The sequence below is a fragment of the Coturnix japonica genome, chromosome 28, assembly GCF_054131305.1.
Source record: "Coturnix japonica strain WE chromosome 28, WE-NBRP24, whole genome shotgun sequence".
Lineage (NCBI taxonomy): Eukaryota > Metazoa > Chordata > Aves > Galliformes > Phasianidae > Coturnix > Coturnix japonica.
The window spans coordinates 8,418,159-8,442,444 of record NC_140690.1 but is presented as its reverse complement, the minus strand read 5'-3'; the positions used below and the strand labels follow the sequence as shown (position 1 = coordinate 8,442,444).

At 48.9% G+C, this 24,286-nt stretch overlaps 1 protein-coding gene and 1 pseudogene across 2 annotated transcripts in view; both read left to right on the top strand.

Annotated features, from left to right (window-relative positions):
- Positions 1 to 1,339: 1,339 nt before the first annotated feature.
- The window catches only part of LOC146756288 (uncharacterized), a 79,714-nt gene continuing 56,767 nt past the window's right edge, over positions 1,340 to 24,286 (top strand). Inside the window, exon 1 of the mRNA XM_085524959.1 lies at positions 1,340 to 1,479. The gene's annotated coding sequence lies outside the window, so the exon portion shown is untranslated. The remainder of the gene's footprint in view (positions 1,480 to 24,286) is intronic.
- Positions 1,348 to 22,967, top strand: LOC146756290 (uncharacterized; annotated as a pseudogene). Its single transcript, XR_014937568.1, has 9 exons — positions 1,348 to 1,479; positions 5,583 to 5,991; positions 6,417 to 6,450; positions 6,524 to 6,689; positions 6,795 to 8,588; positions 18,182 to 18,210; positions 19,705 to 19,926; positions 20,643 to 20,756; positions 20,862 to 22,967. The product of XR_014937568.1 is annotated as an uncharacterized LOC146756290 (transcript).

The following is a 24,286-nucleotide window of genomic DNA, read 5'->3' as shown; positions in this document are numbered from 1 at the left end:
GGACCGGAGGGCGTTATACTCAGTCCGGAGAGTGTTGTGCTCAGTCCGGAAGGCACTGTGCTCAGTCTGGAGAGTGTTGTGCTCGGACCGGAGGGCGCTGTGCTCGGACTGAAGAGTGTTGTGCTCGAACTGAAGAGTGTTGTGCTCGGACCGGAGGGCATTATGCTCGGACTGAAGAGTGCTGTGCTCGGACTGGAGGGTGTCGCACTTGGGTTGGAAGGCACCGTGCTTGGGCTGAAGGGTGAGAGGAGTGAAAGGAACGCCAGGACAGCAAGGGAGGGATGCCTGACCACAAGGGTGTGCGAATGTCCCCACCGAAGGAAGCAAAGAGCCGGCAGAAAGCGATGCTTCATTAGCGTAACAAAACACAGCCCCCATTCCTCCCTCCCTCAAACCGTCCTCCCCTACACCCCTCCCATCGCCCTCCCCCGAGGGCAGATGTGCCATGAGAACGAGCTCCGGGCGTGTTCGCTGTGGGAATTCCTGCCTTCCTGAGCCCGTGCGGAAGAAGCGAGAGCCTGTCTGGAAGCCATCCGGGCAGCACCGCGGTGGCAGGAGGTGCACCAAGGCCGTCCTGCGGCCAGCTCCGGGCTCAGGGCACTCGGCATCCTCTGCTCTACGCGACTCCGAGGAGCCTGGCTACCTGCACCAGAGCTGGGAGCAGCCTGCTCCGCACCCAAGGTAGGTGCCCTTCGTGGCTCGTGCAGAGGAGCGCACGCTTCCTGCCCCCTGCCAGCAGCACCGGGAGAGGAGCGGGGAGCGGCCCCGGACGGGGCGGAACCCGCACTGCCGTACCCCAGGCGGGACCCTGGTCCCGGCTCCAGCTCCCGCTCAGCGCAGCAGGTTTGCTGGCCCAGACGGGCTGCAACCAGGGCAGCAGTTTATGCAGCCCGGGCTGGGCTCCGAGGGGCACGGGAACGGGCTGGGAGCTGGGACAGTGAGGAAGGGAGCAGAGGAGGTCAGCGTGCTCTGCTGCCCGGTTGGATCTCTGTAACACAGCGCAGCTGGGACTGCAGTTCTTCCTCTGGGCCACGGGACACACGAAACGGCCTCGCTCTGCAGCTCTGCACGCGTAGATTGATGGAAGCTTTAAACTCCCCAGTGCCTCCTTTGGAGTGTCTTAATGTGAAGCCTCCAAGAGGGAATTTCCACTCCCCCTGCTTCTCCTCCCCGGCAGCCCCCAGCTTCCCTTCGGGGACCCTGCGGGCAACACGTGCCTCTGGCGACCCTTGAAATGGCGTTACCTTTTGTTTGCTGAGCGCTTGCCTGATGGCTCAGCTGGGGCTGTGCAAAGCCCTGGCAAGGCTTTTGTTGAGTCTGTCCCGGCAGCTGCAGATGCCTTGAGCGCACAGCTGCGGGCCCTGAGCACGTTCAGCATCTGCAGCAGCTCCGGCACTGGGCTCTGGAACAGACGATGAGAAGCTGGCAGCCTGTGGGCTGACTGGAGCACGCGTTGAGAACACGGCCGAGCAGCAGCAGGTCAGTAAAGCACAGCCCAGGCTGCCTTCTGCAAAGGGCACGCGCTGCTGAGAGCGTCCCCTGCTAATGAGCGCAGTCTGTGTACTGCAGTTTTATGGCTTTTCATCTGTTATTGCTGGTGTGTTTCCTGGTGTGTTGTGCATTGTCTTTGGCATCACAAAGAGGAATAAGTCTACGATGCCATAATTGTTCTGTTTAGCACTGCTACTGTCATCAATTTATAAGCAATACGCCAATGAGTCAACGATATTCCAATCAGAAAATTTTATTAACTGTAGCGGGTAAAACAAAAAGGCAATTCAGCGCTGGACGACAGGGGGATTATCATTCCTCCAACTGCCGCGCGTTCCTGTTCCTTGCAACTTCTTTTGTATTGTCAGGTCCCGGGTGTGCTGGTATCCGACTGGTCGGCCTTGGTCGTTAGGCTAGTGTGTCGTTAGTTGATTGGTCCTTCCTTGAGGCTTGCTGAGACTTGCAAAATCTACCTGTAAATTCGCGCGCTTTAGAAACATTGTTGCCACATCCTGGTCTTAATGAGCAAACACTTTATCACAGCCCCCCCTTTTCTTTTATTGTACCATTTTGTTTTGCTCATTAAACCGTTTTAGTTCTTGTCGACTCCATTCTAGAGCATCCTCTTCTGGTTCCCCATTAATGGGTTCATATTTTTCCCTAACCACCATTAGGTGGGCTGCCTCAAGTCGATTCTTAACGATAGTTATTAGTTTATTAAAGATACAAGGTCCGAAAGTCAGCCCCAATATTATTATAACTACCGGTCCCATTATTGTTGATAATAAGGTGGTGAACCAAGGGGAACTATTAAACCAATTTTCATACCAGATACTTGACATTTGAGAACGGAAGCGCCTGGGGTCACATTTGTACTTATCTGTACCTCTGTGCCCCATCCTCCATTAATGAGACTTAATGCCATTATTAAGTGAAATAGTCTTAGATAGGCGGTTTCCCCACTGCAGTAGCAGGTCTTTAATTGTTTAGGGGGGTTATTCCCAGCCTTGGGTCGTTTCCTGGATCCTGAGTCTTTGGATCCATTCGTAATGGAGCAAACCCCTCTACACACTTTATCTCCTCTGCCTCGCCCATCGACTCGGTTGCCTTGAGACATGGGGTGTATCATCTTCTCGGCAGCAAGAGTATTCTTCAGGAGGGGCAGTTGCTTGCTCTCCTTCTAAGTGGGTCTTAAGGTACAAGTAGTTCAGTTCTAATCCCCGATCCTTAGGATGCCACAACCTGCTCCTTTTACCCACCGATGACACACCAACGTAATGCTAGTCAGGATCCGGATTTACCCCTTTTCTTTTTAAATTTTCCCTTCTAAGAGAATCCCTGTTTCTGCAATGGGTCCACCACCTCTCTAAGTGTACAGATAAATGGCAATTGTGTCTACAATAAACTAATAACTATCGTTAAGAATCGACTTGAGGCAGCCCACCTAATGGTGGTTAGGGAAAAATATGAACCCATTAATGGGGAACCAGAAGAGGATGCTCTAGAATGGAGTCGACAAGAACTAAAACGGTTTAATGAGCAAAACAAAATGGTACAATAAAAGAAAAGGGGGGGACTGTGATAAAGTGTTTGCTCATTAAGACCAGGATGTGGCAACAATGTTTGTAAAGCGCGCGAATTTACAGGTAGATTTTGCGAGTCTCAGCAAGTCTCAAGGAAGGACCAATCAACTAATGACACACTAGCCTAACGACCAAGGCCGACCAGTCGGATACCAGCACACCCGGGACCTGACAATACAAAAGAAGTTGCAAGGAACAGGAACGCGCGGCAGTTGGAGGAATGATAATCCCCCTGTCATCCAGCGCTGAATTGCCTTTTTGTTTTACCCGCTACAATTAATAAAATTTTCTGATTGGAATATTGTTGACTCATTGGCGTATTGCTTATAAATTGATGACACTACTATTTGGTCAGTTGCCTTCCTGGTTCGGTTAAAATTCCCAGCACAGCATTGTCTGGTTGTGGTAGTGACCATCACAGGCTGGTTTGGCTGCAGTGCTGTCAGATACTCTCTCTTTTCAGGAGTTTTTTGGATGTTTTGTTGATTTGTTTCTGTGTTTAAGTAAGCCATCCTGTTTATTTGAGAAGTGTGTAAAATCCAGTTGACTCCTCGCCATTTTGCACTTCCTTACACAAGGAATGTGAGCCCTCATCACTTTTAGGTAACATCAGCAGCAGGTGGTTTTGAGAACTACATCATTTTCCTTCACAAAGTACTTTTCCCAACCCTTTTATGAGGGCTTGGTTGATTTCAGCAAGCCCAAGGCTACTTCCACTCCTGAGAGGATGTACAGACATCTGCCAGAGGATTTAATCCATTTGCCACCAGGTGTTCCTCTCACGGATCTGTAGAGGCAGTGCTCTAGCAGGCTGCTCTGCTGGCAGCTGCCATCTGCGCTGAGGCTTGCTGTGTTTGTGTGTTGGGGGCTGCATTCACAGTGTTCTTCCATGAACCAGGTGCTTTTCTGCACCTCCTGCTGGATGGTTGGATGGCCATACCATATTCTAACAGTATTTTTGCAGCTCTTTCCTGGGTAGCCATCCCCTTTAGGCGTGCTTGCTGTCAGTCGAAAGATCCCCAGTTGGCACAGACTGTCCTTGTTGTATATTCTCAACTTTCTTCACCACTCAGACCTCCAATAAAACTCCCTTTTCCCATTCCTGCAGCAAAGGTAGACAATAAGCAGTCATTCACAGAAGAGTTTGGGATGCACTTAATGTCTCTTGTTCAGTTTGTTTCCCTTCTTGCCATCCTACAGACTTTCCCCATTGGTCACAGGTGGATCGAAACACAGCATACACTCCTAAGGGAGAAACAGGCTTATATTTGTTGATATAATAGGGATATGCTGTAGTGATTTAGTAGTGACAAACAGGATCGGAGGTGGCTGGATACACTTGGTTATTTACTGCATAGAGGGTAGGGATACACACACACCTACAGGTGGCACTCCCATCGAGTCATGAGGCTCAGAATAGTTCCCCTTTCTTTCTCGTGTCTTTAGACCACAGAGGTAAGGTGCTAGTGATTGCGGAATCAAACTCTATAATCCAGAGATGGGTTATAAAGCAGGTATGTTTATTCCAGTGTTGTGCAGTGCCGGGTGCAAGGGGGATAGCTCCAACCAAACTTGCACACCGATTTGTAAAATCGTGACATAGATATAGGTACATCTAATACATAGTCAATGAGTTCTCGAAATTCTGATACCTATTCAATAGTTCTTTAGCATGCAGACCCCCCTCTTGTTATCGCCCATCTTATCAGGGAGATGCAACTCCTCTTCTGATATTTAAACTTCTAATCCTCTCCTCCCCAGGTGTCTCAGGGAGATCTCACTTCTTATCTGCATCCTTCCTGCTCTCCCAGAGCCATTGTCTCCATTCCTTGTTATTCTAACTAGATCATTCCTTTTCCCACCTACAAACTACATATAACTATCTCCCTCTAGCCCCCCTTTGTTCTAAATTCCACCAGAGCCTCTGTTTTTTGCATCGCTGTTCGCTAGGATGTGGCTGGATCCTCTCCTAGTCCCAAGCGTGCTCAAGGGTTTGTGTGGAAGGAATCATACCTGCACAGTCCCTCTAAGGCTGAACCTTAGAGAACACAAGAAAGCTCCAAAGTAACCACAGGTGTCTTACAGAAAGTCTGTTTTGAGAAGGAGTCTTGACGTCAAGCTGCAAGGGATCTCTGTGCAGGTGTGAGCTGCAGAGACAGCCCTGCTTGAGGGCGGTCCTGCAGTGTAGCCTGCTGCTGTGCAGCAGATCTGGAGGGGCACTTGGGCTGCTCCCTGATTTGGGGTAAGATGACTGCCTCCTTGCCTTGCTTTCTCTTTAGTCCCCAGCTCAGTCTCGGCTGTTGAACTAAGTGTCAGCTACCAGTTGTTTCAGCCTCCCAGTTTGAGACAGCTTTGTGATGGTTCATCTCTTTGAGCCAGACTGTTTCCTGTGCTGCAGCTCATTGTCTTCCTCTGCAAGGCCAGGCAGCGCCCTGCAGAAGGGCTGAGCTGGGACTGGGACTGCTGCATTCTCTCACAGCTCCCCTGCCATTTCTCTTCTCCCTGCAGGCTCCAGTTCAACTTCTGCCTTCCAGCCGTGATCATCCCAGCCTGCAGGAGAGCAGCAAATGGCTGCAACACATCTAGCTGAGGTAGGGGTTGGGGAAGCAGGCAGGAGAGGCCAAATGGCCAGGGATGTGAATGCAGGGGAAGAGGGAGATGCTGTCACGCAGCATGTGTGTGCTGGGGACAGAGAAGCGGCTGGGATGGGAGGTTCTGTCCTGTGCGAGCTGTTTGTCTGGGCCTTGGCTGTTCCCAGCAAGGTGCTTCTTTGCTTGCAGGAGCCCGTGAGCTTTGAGGAGGTGGCCGTGTATTTCAGCAGGGAGGAGTGGGCGCTGCTGGACCCTGCGCAGTGAGCACTCTACCGGGACGTGATGCTTGAGACGTACCAGTGCGTGGCCTCGCTGGGTGAGAGCTTGTCTGCCTTTCCTCCTCGTTAGGGCACCTTTGACTGTGCAGAATGAGCCTCTGCAAGCCGGGCCTTGGATAATGGCCATGCAGCTACATATTGACTAACACAGCAGTGCCAGCAAGAAAGGAGATACTGAGAAGCATGAGTTTCAGAAGGGATTAGTATGCACGGCGCTGTGATCAAAGCTGCAGATTCAGTGCTGGCAAGCAGGCATCAGCCAGGAGGGAGAAAACCAGCCCTTGTGTTGTGTGTTGCATGGTGCCACCAGCTCCAGCTCACAGATGACTCCCTGGTTACTGCTTTGGAATTTAGGATTTTCCATGCAATTGCCATCAACATTTTGATGCCTTGACCTCTGGTAGATTGTAAGAAAATAAATAAGCTGTTGTAAGTTTAATTTGAAAGCAAAAATACCCCTTCATAATGTTCAGAGATGTCAAAGCATTCTTTGCTCCAAGGGAAGCTGTAGCTGCGATGTCATACAGGCCCAAATAGTGGTTTCTCCTTGGGGAGGGAGACAGAGTGAGCTGTTGAACAGGCAGTGCGCCAGCATGATGGAAATGCTCTCTTGTTCCCTGTTTCTCTCCCTGAAGCTCCATTTCCAGCCCCCAAGCCCGTGGTGATCTCCCTGCTTGAAAGTGGGGAAGACCCCTGGATCCCAGATGTGCGTAGCCCTGAGGCCATGCCAGGAGACCTCATCCCAGGTGAGATGGTGGAGGGAATGGGAATGTTGGGGCTGTAAGAGCCTTCTCTGCCTGTGTTTTATGTTGGGCACCGTGTGCTATTGCTGTATTTTCTCTGTCATCCAGCAGCTGATGGGATCAAAAATGCAAAGGAGGTTCTGCAGAGAAGTTGTGTAGCAGATAGACAGTGGGGTCACATCTCTGCGGAAGAAATCAGAAGGGATGCCCATGAAGGCCTGCAGCAAGGTCAGGGTGAGCACATCAAGAAGCCCCAGGGAACGCGTCTGGGAATGACATTGAGGAACCCAGTGGACTTCACCATAGGTCCAAAGCAGCCTGAGGAAACCAGGAGCAAGGATGCGTGCCAGATGAAAAAGCAGAATCCGTGCACTGAGTGTGAGAAAAGCTTTAAAACAGATTCCAGCATCACTAACCGCCAGTGCATGGACTCAGCAAAGAGGCATTACGAGTTGTGTGATTCTGCAGAGAGCATGAAAAGGAGAGTCCAACCCACTGGCCAGCAGTGCATGTACACAGGAGAGAGAGCCTTCGAGTGCTCTGATTGTGGAAAAAATTTCACGGACACTGCGAGCCTCACTTCCCAGCAGTGTATCCACAGAAGAGAGAGAATGTACAAGTGTGCTGAGTGTGGGAAGAACTTCAAAGTTAGTTATAAAGTCAAAAGGCACCAACGTGTCCACACAGGAGAGCGACCATATAATTGCACTGAGTGTGGGAAGTGCTTCAAATATAATTCCCAACTCGCCTACCACCATCGCATCCACAGAGGAGAGAGACCATTTAAATGCACTGAATGTGGGAAGAGCTTCAAAAGCAGCTATGAATTGAAATCGCACCAGCGCATCCACACAGAAGAGAGACCATTTAAGTGCACTGAATGTGGGAAGAGCTTCAAAAGTATCTATAAATTGAAATCGCACCAGCGCATCCACACAGGAGAGAGACCATTTAAGTGCACTGAATGTGGGAAGAGCTTCAAAAGGAGTTCCTACCTCACCGACCACCATCGCGTCCACACAGGAGAGAGACCATTTAAGTGCACTGAGTGTGGGAAGAGCTTCAAAAGCAGTTCCTACCTTACCGACCACCATCGCATCCACACAGGAGAAAGACCATGTAAGTGCACTGAGTGTGGGAAGAGCTTCAAAAGGAGTTCCTACCTCACCATCCACCATCATGTCCACACAGGTGAGAGACCATTTAAGTGCACTGAGTGTGGGAAGAGCTTCAAAATGAGTTCCAAACTCACTCGCCACCGTCGCATCCACACAGGAGAGAGACCATTTAAGTGCACTGAATATGGAAGAGCTTCAAAAGCAGCTATGAATTGAAATGGCACCAGCGCATCCACACAGGAGAGAGACCATATAAATGCTCTGAGTATGGGATGAGCTTCAAAAGCAGTTCTGTTTTGAATTACCACCAGTGCATTCACACAGGAGTGAGACCATTTAAGTGCACTGAGTGTCGGAAGAGCTTCATAAACAGTTCCAAACTCACTCGCCACCATCGCATCCACACAGGAGAGAGACCATTTAAGTGCACTGAGTGTGGGAAGGGCTTCAAAAGCAGCTATGATTTGAAGCTCCACCAGCGCGTCCATACAGGAGAGAAACCCTATACGTGTCCTGTGTGTGGGAAGAGCTTCAAAAGCAGCTATGAATTGAAGGTGCACCAGCGCATCCACACAGGAGTGAGACCATATAAGTGCTCTGAGTGTGGGAAGACCTTTGCCACAAGGCGTGCTTTGAAGTGCCATCAGTGCATCCACACGGAAGAGAGACCCTGAAAGTGTCCTGAGTGTGGGAAGAGCTTCGAAGGGAGTTCTGAATTGAAGCATCCATACAGGAGAGTGTCACGGTGTTATCTAGATCAAACTATGTCCGTGACAGGGGGTTAGCAGTCTTTTGGGCTCCCTGCCCCCCAAATATGGGAAGGGAAAGGGGGTAGGGAGATGGGAGCTGGGCTCAGGGAAACAAACAGAGCAGCAGCAACAATCTAAGGAGGAAGACTTACCTTACTAACTATGATGTTGGGATGCAAGATTACACAATATAATACAGTCTAATTGAAACTGAGGTCCTCTGGGATGTGTAGTTCTTCTCTGTGCTCCACATGATGATATGATGAGAAATACCAATAGAAAAAATATTACCAAACCATGCCATTCCATCTCTTATTCTACATCGCTACATCATGCTTAAAATACATATAAATAAACAAAAATTAAATGTATGACACACACATGTCTATTTACATATATATACATAGAATTACTGACTGCACTGCTCCAACATCAAATTCCTTTGTGGTACATATTGAACATGCCCATCTTTCTGCATCACCCACCAAGTGCTCCCAGGTCCCTGGGCAAAAAAAATTTTACCAAGTGGTTTGCCCTTTCCAGAGGCTGGAAGGACCCAAACAGCTTTTCCCAACATGTTCTTTGCATGTACTACAGGGATCTTATCTCTCTCTACATTGTGCAGGGGGCTGGATTGGCTAGGACCCTCATGATTGACAGATTTTCTCATACTGAGCAACCAAGTGGCTTCTGCCCAATGCTTCTCCCAGTGCTTCAGTGTTCCACCATCTATTGCTTTCAACATAGCTTTCAACAACCCATTGTTCAATTTTACCAGAAGCTGGTCACTGTAGGGGATATGATAAACCCACTGTTTTTATAAGGAAATGTTTGAATTGTGTCTCATTTTCAGATTCATATCTTTCTTGGGTGCCATGTCACCATAGGACTTGCTTCTCAAGATTCAGTGCGGTGTTTCAGGTGGTAGTATGGGTCCTGTGTATGTGTCAAGCCACCCAGTGTTTGCTTTCACCATGGTAAGCACATAATACTTGCCATTGTGACTTGCGTAATAACGAAGCAGTTATAAAGCAGGTATGTTTAATGAGTGATGCGCATGCACCCTGGTGCATGGGGGATAGCTCCACCTTACTTGCACACCGTTAGGACAAAATGTGCAACAGATATAGGCTGAACTAATACATAATCAATAGTTTGCAGGAATTTGGATACATATTAATTATATTCATGAGACCCCATTAGCATGCAGTCCCTCCCCCCTTGCGTATGTGTACTGAGTTGTGGGGGTGGTTGTGGGATGAAGGCTCATCATCTTCCTCGCTGTAAACTTTCGACCCTGCGGGAGGGGCACCCCCCAAACTCATTCCAGCTTGCTCTGTGCACATCTAATCACCACACTGTTCTGGGGCTCTTCCACCCTTCTCTTCATGGCCTTAATCTCCTTGTTTTCTCAAAATTAGTGTCTGCAATTCCCCCTCTGTGGCCCCCCTTAACATAAACTATCTATCTGTAACTACCCTTTGCCTTAGTGAGGCCCCCTTTCCCTTTCTGTAGCAAAGTGTTCCCTTTTCATCTACTATGCGGTCTTTTTTCACTATTCAATTGTGAGATGGTGGCAAGGTGATATAATCAACCTGCCACTCCTCCCTGTATTTAACCTTCTGTCATTGTCCTTGCTCACAGAGAAGTTTCACCTCTTGGCTTGTTTAATTACAGCACGTGTTTCATAGTCATGAGTAACCTGCGCAATAGTGTCCATAGTTAAGTCCACCCCTCGGTCTCTGGCCCACTTATATGTCACATCTCTTCCCTGATGGCCCGAGGTCTCATGAGCCCATCGAGCTAGAAATAGCTCACCCTTATTCTGCCAGTCCAAGTCAATTTGAGAAACCTCAATTCTGGCAGCTAAATCTGCCTGATGGTTGTTCTGTTGTCCTTCAGTAGCCCGACTCTTGGGCACGTGTGCATCCACATGACGCACCTTTACAACTTTACCTTCGGGTTTCAATGTCTTTCCACAGTCCAGCAGCCCAAATAGGTTTACCCCTCCGTTGCCAGTTACTTTTTTCCCACTGCTGTAAGCACCCCCATAAGGCATTTGCCACCATCCATGAGTCAGTATAAAGATAAAGCATTGGCCACCTCTCCCATTCAGCAACATCTAAGGCCAGCTGGACAGCCTTTACCTCTGCAAACTGACTTGATTCTCCTTTACCTTCAGTAGCCTCTGCAACCTGTTGTGTGGGGCTCCATTTGCGATGCTTCCCTACGATGTGACATGATCCATCAGAGAACAGGGCATATTTCTTTTCATTTTCTGGAAGCTCGTTGTATGGTGGGGCCTCTTTAGCACGTGAATCCCCCCTGTGGCGCAAGTGGTAGAAGTGCCGCTCTGCTACATAGGAGGCTCGAATCCTGGGGGGTTGGACTCGATGATCTCTAAGGTCCCTTCCAAGCTGCACGAGACTATGATACTATGATACTATGACACCTCTTCTGCTGCTGATGTTCCAAACTTTTTACCTTCAGGCCAGTCCATGATCACCTCTAGGATCCCTGGAAGGCTGAGGTTCCCGATCTGAGCTCGTTGTGTAATCAGCACAATCCACTTGCTCCAGGTGGCATCAGTAGCATGATGGGTGGAGGGAACCTCTCCTTTGTACATCCAGTTCAGCACTGACAGTCGAGGTGCCAGAAGGAGCTGTGTTTCAGTACCAACTACTTCGGAAGCAGCCTGAATCCCCTCATACGCAGCAAAGATCTCCTTCTCAGTTGGAGTGTAGCACTCTTCGGACTCCTTGTATGCTCAACTCCAAAATCCCAGGGGTTAGCCTCAGATCTTTGCTGAGGCTCTTTGCCACAAAGTTCGAGTGGGACCTTTCTCTCCAGCAGCAGTGTAGAGGATGTTCTTTACATCCTGTCCCATCCGTACTGGCCCCAAGGCCACATCACAGGGGACCTCTTGTTTAATCTGCTCAAAAGCCTTCTGCTGTTCAGGGCCCTATCCAAAACTAATCTTCTTCTGTGTTACCTGATAAAGGTGTAGGGCTGTAGTTTGGAACGTGCATCCTCCAAAAGCCTACTACACCCAGGAAAGACTGTGCCTCATTCTTGCTAGTTGATGTAGACATGGCAGTGAGTTTTTCGATCACATCAGTTGGGATGTGACTATGTCCATCCTGCTGCTTTATACCTAGGAACTGAATTTCCTGGGCAGGCCCTTTGCTTTGCTTAATAGCTTGTAAAAGAATTTGGATTATTTGCTCTCCTTTTGTGAAAACGTCCTCTGCTGTATCGCCCCTCACAACAATGTCATTAATGTACTTCAGGTGTTCAGGAGCACCACCCTGTTCCAGTACAGTTTGGACCAAACTATGGCAAATGGTTGGGCTGTGTATCCACCCCTGGGGCAAACGGTTACAAGTATACTGAATGCCCCTCCAGGTGAAGGCAAACTGTGGCCTACTGACGTATCTGCAAATCAACCTGACTTATCCCAGGACCTTGACTTTCCGGGGGAGAGACACAAACATGGATGCCATGATGTCTTCTCTCATTTTTTCGCTGCGTCACACTCCTTATATACCATCCGAAATCCTGTGCAGACACGTACACCCTCTACGCAAAGCCCGATGCACGCGAGAGAGCCTCTACACACACCTAACAAAACCCCCCACCCACTAACTCTTAATCTGCGGGCCTTACTCAGCTATTCTAGAACACTCCATCTACTCAGAACTACTGTATGCACTCATAAATCCTTGCAAAGACAGCTTAGTACCCCAGCAGCCGACATTCTGCATCCAAAGGAATGGAGAAGAAGGCATTAGCAATGTCAGTGGTGGCATACCATTTGGCTGCTTTTGACTCCAGCTCGTACTGGAGTTCCAACATGTCCCGCACAGCAGCACTCAGTGGCGGTGTGACGTCATTCAGGCCACGGTAGTCTACCGTCAGCCTCCATTCTCCACTGGCTTTACGCACTGGCCATATGGGGCTGTTAAAAGGTGAGTGAGTTTTGCTGATCACTCCCTGATTCTCCAGCTGGCGAATCAAATCATGAATGGGGAGCAAGGAATCCCTGTTGGTGCACTACTGCTGTCTGTGCACTGTCTTTGTAGCAATCGGTACCTGCTGCTCTTTTACTCGTAGCAGCCCCACAACAGACGGGTCCTCTGACAGGCCAGGCAAAACAGACAGCTGCTTAACGTTTTCCATATCTACAGCAGCTATTCCAAAGGCCCATCAATACCCCTTTGGATCCTTCTGAGGTAATCAATACCAAGTACACACGGAGCCACTGGGCCAGTCACAATAGGATGTTTTTGCCAGTCTTTACCAGTGAGGCTTATTTCGGCCTCCAACACAGTCAATTCTTGAGAGCCCCCAGTCACTCCAGAAATATGGATTGATTCTGTCCCTTTGTGATTCAAGGGCATTAGAGTGCACTTTGCACCGGAATCCAGCAGTGGTTCTGTGGTTCTGTTGTGCCAGACCATTTAATCCACAGAGTCCAATAAACTCTTATTATCCCTCTCCCCGCCAAGACTGAGGGCAGGGCCCCTCTATTGGTTACCTGTGATGAATGGAGCAACTCCACTGGTGGTTGGTCTGTTTTGTAGTTCTCTCACCTGTGCTCGTAGTACAGGAGTAGGCTGGTCGTGCCACTTTCTCATGTCTTCTCTGTGGTCCCGTAGGTAGCACCACCTACAAACACGCGGTGCAATCTTACTGTTGTTCCTTGCTCGAGCTGGAAAGCACACGCGTCTAATAGCTGAAACTTTTGATGATACAGGTGAGGAGTAGGATTGGAATATTTTGATCAGGTCCTTCACTAGACCTGGTGACCCGTATGGAGACTGACCTTCATCAGTCGTTTCTGATACTACTACTCGACCATCACAATTAGTCGATGGAAATAGTTTCTTGTGCATTTCATCTATCAGTCTTCTACTCGTGAGATGGCAGAAACTGCGGTGCGTACTGGGGGGAGCTGCTCTTCATAGTTTTGAAGTGTCATAATCAGTTTAAAAACTCGGGGTCTTCTCTCTTGTTCCTCAGATCTTCCAAATGTTGTTGCCAGTGTCTGTGCGTATCTTTCTGGTGCTGTACTTGTGAGTTTCTGCCACATGCTAGGCTTGGTCCTCACTCTCTCAGGATCACGGTCTTGTGGATCAGGGTCATACAACATTTCCACCACGGTCATTTCCCTCAGGTACTGGATACCTTTTTCGATGGTATCCCACTTAATAGTCTGAGGCTTCAAAGCATCCTTGAAGGGGTACCTTTCCCTCACGGCTGTTAACAGTCCAGAGGGTGCCAGCTCCATCCAAACATCTGCTAATCCCTCTGTCGATAGCTGGGTCTCTGGCAATGCTTCCTAGTTGGTGAGATTCATTACCAGCTAGAGACAGGCTGTTGGCCCCGTTGTCCCAGCAGTGAATCAATAAGGCAAGAGACCTTCATTTTGATGCCATGTAAACTCCTTTCTTGAGCCTTGGAATTCATCCATCTTCAGAGGTTGATGAACGGTAATAGAGATTTCCTCCTCATCACTCTCTTCTTCATGCCTCTTAGTTTTTGTTTTTGTTTTGTTCTGTTTTTTTGCATTTCTCAGTGCCAATCCAGACCCCCTACCTGGATCTTCTGCTGCCTCCTCCTCTGCTTCTCCTTCTTCTCGTCCTAGACACAAGGACACCCGTTTCCATTTCTTCCTTCCACAGGGGCAACTGATATTGTTACTGGTGCCTCCTGTGACTGATCAGAGTTGACTTGGGGATTTTTTTTTTTTTGAGGCTTGAACCTCAGATAGGAAACTCTCCCTCTCCAGGGTAGTAGTATATAGAGCACGGTAAGCATAAGCCAAACCCCAAGTATGGTTTACCTCCTTAGATCTCTGACTCAAATACTCAATTTCTCAGGGTCCCTCAGGTGTTCAAGAGTGAAATCCCATGACATTGCGGATCCCCATGCTTCTAAGATTTTTCCTAAACCTTTCCATATTCCTTGCCAGTCAGCATTTTCTGGTTTTGGAGGGGACTTCCACATAGAACGTGAACATGACGCATGACGTGAACATGAGTATGAACACGAGTATGAACACTAACTCGGTTTTCAAAAACTGTGCAGCAATCTGATAAGGCAGCCTGGAAACCAGATTGAACATCGTGGTGTTTGTAAAATTAGCTGCTGTGAAATTAGCAATTGCAAAATTAGTCATTGTAAAATTAACTATTTCATCTGGGATGCAAGTGTCAAAATTCACATCATACCACATTGCATAGAAGTACAAGGCAGGTGTCTCCATCAATGCCCTTACTTGGTTGTATAATGCATATATTCTATAACAAGAAATCAATAAATTAAGAAGGGCCAGTAAGTTTCAAAGAACATGATGGCTTTGAATCCCCTATGCAGTGCTCCTAAAATAAAGAGCAGACTCATAGCTGGCAGTAGCTGGCAGGCGCTGTAAAAGTCAAAGCTAGCTAGCTGTGCTCTGGGAGAGAAAGAAATCCCATTGTTTTCTTTACAAAAGCAAGACAGCAATGCTCAGAGTTTACAGCTACTCCTGAATGTTGACAGTTTGCCTGGACTTTCAAGGTCACACTCTCAGTGAGCAGCTATGAAAAGATATCACTCCCCTAACAAAGCTCTCAGAGAGCAAAGAGAGATTTGTTCTAAAAGCTAAAAAGCAGCAGCTTATGCTCGCCATCTCCACCAAAATCTGTCACAGGTTACCTAGATTTACCTTTGGTAATGACAGGGTGCAGCTGCCCCGTAGGTCCCCCAGCCCAAAAAAGAGAGCTCCAGCCTGGGAGCAAGATTATAAATATGTCCTCTGCGTGTGACTTATCTCTGGCCATGAAGTCCTCTGGGATATGAAGTTTTCTTCCGAGAGATGAGTATTCGGAACGTTGTTATTCCATGGAACTGGAGTATGAAGCTTCTAATGATCCACACTGCACATAATGTTATGATGTGGAATATTGACAGCAACATTACAAAACCATGACACAATGTTTTGCCCACTTTGTGTTAAAGCCAGAGTTACAATTTTTAATCAGTCAATATCGTCGCACTCTTAGCTCCAGTTTTATTCAATTTCTTCCCAGAGTAACCTGGCAGGTACAGGAATTTCTGTATTCCTACTTGTTTTCTTAGCTTATATTTAATTAATCCAAAAAAGGAAACCTTTTCTTGTTGGGCAAAAACTTCTAAGAAGCATCAATATCCACCAGAAAATGAACCTCTATATCCTGCTTTCCTAGATGCAATTTCCCATTGCAGTTTGCACACTGCTTTCCTTCCGGTGGGGAGGAGCCCACCCTGGGCTATTCAAGACCCCATCCCCCCTCGCCTCTCCATGAGGGGATGTCTGGGTCCTACTGCCTTATTCTAACACAACAGTAACAGCTGTTCTTATTCCCAGTTCCCTTACTATCTGTACGTCAATCAGTTTTGTTTTGGTTAGTTTTCATATCATTCACCACTCTTCCATCCTGACATCTCTGTTATACCTTGCCAGTCCTTCTTTCTTCAGCCTGTGTCTGTCCCAAACTTATTTTCCAAACTCTCATCATTACATAAACTACTAACATCCTATTTCACTTCCGCCTCCTTCTCTCCAGAGGCGTCAAGCGCTAACACTGGGATTTCAGGTTTCCTAGATCTCTGCACATGATGGCTATTCTCACTTCCATTGCCCCGTCCTCTCCACCTCCCCCTTCGCTGTTTACAGCAGCAGTCTCTTTCCCTGGCTCTCTCTCACTCTAAAAGTTCCTGCTGGGGGAGGCAACAATTCCTTGCTGTCCCCGTTAGCGGTACCTCTTATTTTATTAATCCTGAGACTAACTCTTGGAACATTTCTGTTCAATATACTTATAGCTATTCTTAAGGGTCGGTTAGAAACAGCCCGTTTAAAGTTAGTAAGAAAAGAATATGAACGTATCATTAGCAAGGAAGATGATGAATCTACCCTCCAAAGGGAAGGGTAGAAGAAGCAGTAAAAAGATTTAATGAACAAAATCAGGATTAAATAGAAAAAGGGAGATTGTGATAGGTAAGGGTTAAGTTTGTTAGTCAAATGAAACTCAGTGGTGCTTTCTCAGGAGTCCCGGAATGTAAACAGTGCTGTAAAATGTAAATGATGTTGTAAGGCAGAGAAAATAAGAAGCAGCAGGCACTGCAAACTACACATTGCCAGGGCACATAAGCTGTCAGAAAATAACCAAAGATATAGGAAAAGACTGCTGACTTTCACCCCCACAACACTCTACGACCGCAGCAATAACCTGCACAGCCACAAGAATGACTGGAATATATAAAAGAGATAACAACTGTACAAATGCAGAACCTTTGTTCAAATTGCCACCCTGGCGGAGTACATACTCCCCTCAGCACCCAGCTCTGTTTTGCTCACTTTACCACCTTCCTTAATTGAATAAAGCTATCCCTTTACTTAAATCACAAGACTTTGCCTGGTTTTGACACGGTTTTGACACGGGAATCTATAACAGACAACCATACAGACCAAAAACCCACACAGAACTCCATAGTATTGCTTCACAGAAGACTTATTAGGACCCTTAGACAAGGATCCGGGGATAGTCGTATTCATACCGCAGCTTTTGGGTAAAGCTGCTACCCACAGCTCGGTTCCATTGCAAGAGTTCTGTTCAACATACAATGTCCTCTGGTGCTGTACCTGAGATTGCCTCATGCTGGGACATACTCGCAGGGGAGAGGAGTGAAAGGAACGCCAGGACAGCAAGGGAGGGATGTCTGACCACAAGGGTGTGCGAATGTCCCCACCGAAGGAAGCAAAGAGAGCCGGCAGAAAGCGATGCTTCATTAGCGTAACAAAACACAGCCCCCATTCCTCCCTCCCTCCCACCCTCCTCCCGTACACCCCTCCCATCGCCCTCCCCCGAGGGCAGATGTGCCATCAGAACGAGCTCCGGGCGTGCTCGCTGTGGGAATTCCTGCCTTCCTGAGCCTGTGCGGAAGAGGCGAGAGCCTGTCTGGAAGCCATCCGGGCAGCACCGCGGGGGCAGGAGGTGCACCAAGGCCGTCCTGCGGCCAGCTCCGGGCTCAGGGCACTCGGCATCCTCTGCTCTACGCGACTCCGAGGAGCCTGGCTACCTGCACCAGAGCTGGGAGCAGCCTGCTCCGCACCCAAGGTAGGTGCCCTTCGTGGCTCGTGCAGAGGAGCGCACGCTTCCTGCCCCCTGCCAGCAGCACCGGGAGAGGAGCGGGGAGCGGCCCCGGACGGGGCGGAACCCGCACTGCCGTACCCCAGGCGGGACCCTGGTCCCGGCTCCAGCTCCCACTCAGCGCAGCAGGTTTGCTGGCCCAGACGGGCTGCAACCAGGGCAGCAGTTTATGCAGCCCGGGCTGGGCTCCGAGGGGCACGGGAACGGGCTGGGAGCTGGGACAGTGAGGAAGGGAGCAGAGGAGGTCAGCGTGCTCTGCTGCCCGGTTGGATCTCTGTAACACAGCGCAGCTGGGACTGCAGTTCTTCCTCTGGGTCATGGGGGACACGAGATGGCCTCGCTCTGCACGCGTGGATTGATGGAAGTTTTAAACTCCCCGATGCCTCCTTTGGAGTGTCTTAATGTGAAACCTCCAAGAGGGAATTTCCACTCCCCCTGCTTCTCCTCCCCGGCAGCCCCCAGCTTCCCTTCGGAAACCCTGCGGGCAACACGTGCCTCTGGCGACCCTTGAAATGGCGTTACCTTTTGTTTGCTGAGCGCTTGCCTGATGGCTCAGCTGGGGTTGTGCAAAGCCCTGGCAAGGCTTTTGTTGAGTCTGTCCCGGCAGCTGCAGATGCCTTGAGCGCACAGCTGCGGGCCCTGAGCACGTTCAGCATCTGCAGCAGCTCCGGCACTGGGCTCTGGAACAGACGATGAGAAGCTGGCAGCACAATTCTACTTCCGCTCCTGAGAGGATGTACAGACATCTGCCAGAGGATTTAATCCATTTGCCACCAGGTGTTCCCCTCACTGATCTGTAGAGGCAGTGCTCTAGCAGGCTGCTCTGCTGGCAGCTGCCATCTGCGCTGAGGCTCGCTGTGTTTGTGTGTTGGGGGCTGCATTCACAGTGTTCTTCCATGAACCAGGTGCTTTTCTGCACCTCCTGCTGGATGGTTGGATGGCCATACCATATTCTAACAGTATTTTTGCAGCTCTTTTCGGGTTAGCCGTCCCATTTAGACGTGCTTGCAGTCAGTCAAAAGATCCCCCAGTCAGCACAGCCTGTCCTTGTTGTATGTCCTCAACTTTCTTCTCCACTCAGACCTCCAATAAAACTCCCCTTCTGAGGTGACTGGATACACTTGGTTATTTACTGCATAGAGGGTAGGGTTACACGCACAGCTACAGGAGGCCATCCCATTGAGTCACGATGCTCAGAGTACTTCCCCTTTCTTTCTCATGTCTTCAGACCACAGAGGTAAGGAGCTAGGATGTGGCTGGATCCTCTCCTAGTCCCAAACTTGCTCAAGGCTTTGTGTGGAAGGAATCAAACGGTCCCTCTAAGGCAGAGCCTTATAGAGCACATGAAAGCTCCAAAGTAACCACAGGTGCCTTAGAGAAGATCTGTACTGAGGAGGAGTCTTGATGTCAAGCTGCAAGGGATCTCTGTGCAGGTGTGAGCTGCAGAGAGCCCTGCTTGAAGGCAGGTCCTGTAGTGCAGCCCGCTGCTGTGCAGCAGAGCTGGAGGGGCACTTGGGCTGCTCCCTGTTTTGGGATAAGATGGCTGCCTCCATGCCTTGCTTTGTCGTAAGTCCCCAGCTCAGTCTCAGCTGTTGAACTAAGTGTCTGCTACCAGTTGCATCAGCCTCCCAGTATGAAACAGCTTTGTGGCAGTTTATCTCTTTGAGCTAGGCTGTTTCCTGTGCTGCAGCACATTGTCTTCCTCTGTAAGCCGAGGCTGTGCCCTGCAGAAGGGCTGAGCTGGGACTGGGACTGCTGCATTCTCTCACAGCTCCCCTGCCATTTCTCTTCTCCCTGCAGGCTCCAGTTCAACTTCTGCCTTCCAGCCGTGATCATCCCAGCCTGCAGGAGAGCAGGAAATGGCCGCAGCACTTCCAGCTGAGGTAGGGGTTGGGGAAGCAGGCAGGAGAGGCCAAATGGCCAGGGATGTGAATGCAGGTGAAGAGGGAGATGCCCTCACGCAGCATGTTGTGTGCAGGGGACAGGGAAGCAGCTGGGATGGGAGGTTCTGTCCTGTGCGAGCTGTTTGTCTGGGCCTTGGCTGTTCCCAGCAAGGTGCTTCTTTGCTTGCAGGAGCCCGTGAGCTTTGAGGAGGTGGCCGTGTATTTCAGCAGGGAGGAGTGGGCGCTGCTGGACCCTGCGCAGCGAGCGCTCTACCGGGACGTGATGCTGGAGACGTACCAGTGCGTGGCCTCGCTGGGTGAGAGCTTGTCTGCCTTTCCTCCTCGTTAGGGCACCTTTGGCTGTGCAGAATGAGCCTCTGCAAGCCGGGCCTTGAATAATTGTCATGCAGCTAGATATTGACTAACACAGCAGTGCCAGCAAGAAAGGAGATACTGAGAAGCACGAGTTTCAGAAGGGATTAGTATGCACGGCACTGTGATCAAAGCTGCAGAGTCATTGCTGGCAAGCAGGCATCAGCCAGGAGGGAGAAAACCAGCCCTTGTGTTGTGTGTTGCATGGTGCCACCAGCTCCAACTCACAGATGACTCCCTGAATACTGCTATGAAATTGAGGATTTTCCATGCAATTGCCATCAACATTTTGATGCCTTGATCTCTGGTAGATTGTAAGAAAATAAGTAATCTGTTTTAAAATTAATTTGAAAGAAAAAATATCCCTTCACAATGTTCAGAGATGTCAAAGCATTCTTTGCTCCAAGGGAAGCTGTAGGCGTGGTGTCATTCAGGCCCAAATGTTGTTTTCTCCATGGGGAGGGACACAGTGGTGCTGATGACCTCTTGAACATATAAAAAAAATATCCCTTCATAATGTTCAGATGTCAAATCATTCTTTGCTCCAACATTCAGGCCCAAGGGGTGGTTTGTCCATGGGGAGGGAGACAGAGTGGAGCTGTTGAACAGGCAGTGCGCCAGCATGATGGAAATGCTCTCTTGTTCCCTGTTTCTCTCCCAGAAGCTCCATTTCCAGGCCCCAAGCCCGTGGTGATCTCCCTGCTTGAAAGTGGGGAAGACCCCTGGATCCCAGATGTGCGTAGCCCTGAGGCCATGCCAGGAGACCTCATCCCAGGTGAGATGGTGGAGGGAATGGGAATGTTGGGGCTGTAAGAGCCTTCTCTGCCTGTGTTTTATGTTGGGCACCGTGTGCTATTGCTGTATTTTCTCTGTCATCCAGCAGCTGATGGGATCAAAAATACAAAGGAGGTTCTGCAGAGAAGTTGTGTAGCAGATAGACAGGGGGGTCACATCTCTGCGGAAGAAATCAGAAGGGATGCCCATGAAGGCCTGCAGCAAGGTCAGGGTGAGCACATCAAGAAGCCCCTGGGAACGCGTCTGGGAATGACATTGAGGAAGCCAGTGGACTTCACCATAGGTCCAAAGCAGCCTGAGGAAACCAGGAGCAAGGATGCGTGCCAGATGAAAAAGCAGAATCCGTGCACTGAGTGTGAGAAAAGCTTTAAAACAGATTCCAGCATCACTAACCGCCAGTGCATGGACTCAGCAAAGAGGCATTACGAGTTGTGTGATTCTGCAGAGAGCATGAAAAGGAGAGTCCAACCCACTGGCCAGCAGTGCATGTACACAGGAGAGAGAGCCTCCGAGTGCTCTGATTGTGGAAAGAATTTCATGGACACTGGGAACCTCACTTCCCAGCAGTGTATCCACAGAAGAGAGAGACTGTACAAGTGCCCTGAGTGTGGGAAGAACTTCAAAGATAGTTATAAACTCAAAAGGCACCAACGTGTCCACACAGGAGAGCGACCATATAAGTGCACTGAGTGTGGGAAGTGCTTCAAATATAATTCCCAACTCGCCTACCACCATCGCATCCACAGAGGAGAGAGACCATTTAAGTGCACTGAATGTGGGAAGAGCTTCAAAAGCAGCTATGAATTGAAATCGCACCAGCGCATCCACACAGAAGAGAGACCATTTAAGTGCACTGAATGTGGGAAGAGCTTCAAAAGTATCTATAAATTGAAATCGCACCAGCGCATCCACACAGGAGAGAGACCATTTAAGTGCACTGAATGTGGGAAGAGCTTCAAAAGGAGTTCCTACCTCACCGACCACCATCGCGTCCACACAGGAGAGAGACCATTTAAGTGCACTGAGTGTGGGAAGAGCTTCAAAAGCAGTTCCTACCTTACCGACCACCATCGCATCCACACAGGAGAGAGACCATATAAGTGCACTGAATGTGGGAAGAGCTTCAAAAGCAGCTATGAATTGAAATCGCACCAGCGCATCCACACAGGAGAGAGACCATTTAAGTGCACTGAATGTGGGAAGAGCTTCAAAAGGAGTTCCGACCTCACCAACCACCATCGCATCCACACAGGAGAAAGACCATATAAGTGCACTGAGTGTGGGAAGAGCTTCAAAAGGAGTTCCTACCTCACCATCCACCATCATGTCCACACAGGTGAGAGACCATTTAAGTGCACTGAGTGTGGGAAGAGCTTCAAAATGAGTTCCAAACTCACTCGCCACCGTCGCATCCACACAGGAGAGAGACCATTTAAGTGCACTGAATATGGAAGAGCTTCAAAAGCAGCTATGAATTGAAATGGCACCAGCGCATCCACACAGGAGAGAGACCATATAAATGCTCTGAGTATGGGATGAGCTTCAAAAGCAGTTCTGTTTTGAATTACCACCAGTGCATTCACACAGGAGTGAGACCATTTAAGTGCACTGAGTGTCGGAAGAGCTTCATAAACAGTTGCAAACTCACTCGCCACCATCGCATCCACACAGGAGAGAGACCATTTAAGTGCACTGAGTGTGGGAAGGGCTTCAAAAGCAGCTATGATTTGAAGCTCCACCAGCGCGTCCATACAGGAGAGAAACCCTATACGTGTCCTGTGTGTGGGAAGAGCTTCAAAAGGAGCTCTGAATTGAAGGTGCACCAGCGCATCCACACAGGAGTGAGACCATATAAGTGCTCTGAGTGTGGGAAGACCTTTGCCACGAGGTGTGCTTTGAAGTGCCATCAGTGCATTCACACGGAAGAGAGACCCTGAAAGTGTCCTGAGTGTGGGAAGAGCTTCGAAGGGAGTTCTGAATTGAAGCATCCATACAGGAGAGTGTCACGGTGTTATCTAGATCAAACTATGTCCGTGACAGGGGGTTAGCAGTCTTTTGGGCTCCCTGCCCCCCAAAAATGGGAAGGGAAAGGGGGTAGGGAGATGGGAGCTGGGCTCAGGGAAACAAACAGAGCAGCAGCAACAATCTAAGGAGGAAGACTTACCTTACTAACTATGATGTTGGGATGCAAGATTACACAATATAATACAGTCTAATTGAAACTGAGGTCCTCTGGGATGTGTAGTTCTTCTCTGTGCTCCACATGATGATATGATGAGAAATACCAATAGAAAAAATATTACCAAACCATGCCATTCCATCTCTTATTCTACATCGCTACATCATGCTTAAAATACATATAAATAAACAAAAATTAAATGTATGACACACACATGTCTATTTACATATATATACATAGAATTACTGACTGCACTGCCCAAACATCAAATTCCTTTGTGGTACATATTGAACATGCCCATCTTTCTGCATCACCCACCAAGTGCTCCCAGGTCCCTGGGCAAAAAAAATTTTACCAAGTGGTTTGCCCTTTCCAGAGGCTGGAAGGACCCAAACAGCTTTTCCCAACATGTTCTTTACATGTACTACAGGGATCTTATCTCTCTCTACATTGTGCAGGGGGCTGGATTGGCTAGGACCCTCATGATTGACAGATCTTCTCATACTGAGCAACCAAGTGGCTTCTGCCCAATGCTTCTCCCAGTGCTTCAGTGTTCCACCATCTATTGCTTTCAACATAGCTTTCAACAACCCATTGTTCAATTTTACCAGAAGCTGGTCACTGTAGGGGATATGATAAACCCACTGTTTTTATAAGGAAACGTTTGAATTGTGTCTCATTTTCAGATTCATATCTTTCTTGGGTGCCATGTCACCATAGGACTTGCTTCTCAAGATTCAGTGTGGTGTTTCAGGTGGTAGTATGGGTACTGTGTATGTGTCAAGCCACCCAGTGTTTGCTTTCACCATGGTAAGCACATAATACTTGCCATTGTGACTTGCGTAATCCAACTCCATAACCACAAAGCAGTTATAAAGCAGGTATGTTTAATGAGTGATGCGCATACACCCTGGTGCATGGGGGATAGCTCCACCTTACTTGCACACCGTTAGGACAAAATGTGCAACAGATATAGGCTGAACTAATACATAATCAATAGCTTGCAGGAATTTGGATACATATTAATTATATTCATGAGACCCCATTAGCATGCAGTCCCTCCCCCCTTGCGTATGTGTACTGAGTTGTGGGGGTGGTTGTGGGATGAAGGCTCATCATCTTCCTCGCTGTAAACTTTCGACCCTGCGGGAGGGGCACCCCCCAAACTCATTCCAGCTTGCTCTGGTGGATATCTAATCACCACACTGTTCTGGGGCTCTTCCACCCTTCTCTTCATGGCCTTCATCTCCTTGTTTTCTCAAAATTAGTGTCTGCAATTCCCCCTCTCTGCCCCCCCTTAACATAAACTATCTATCTGTAACTACCCTTTG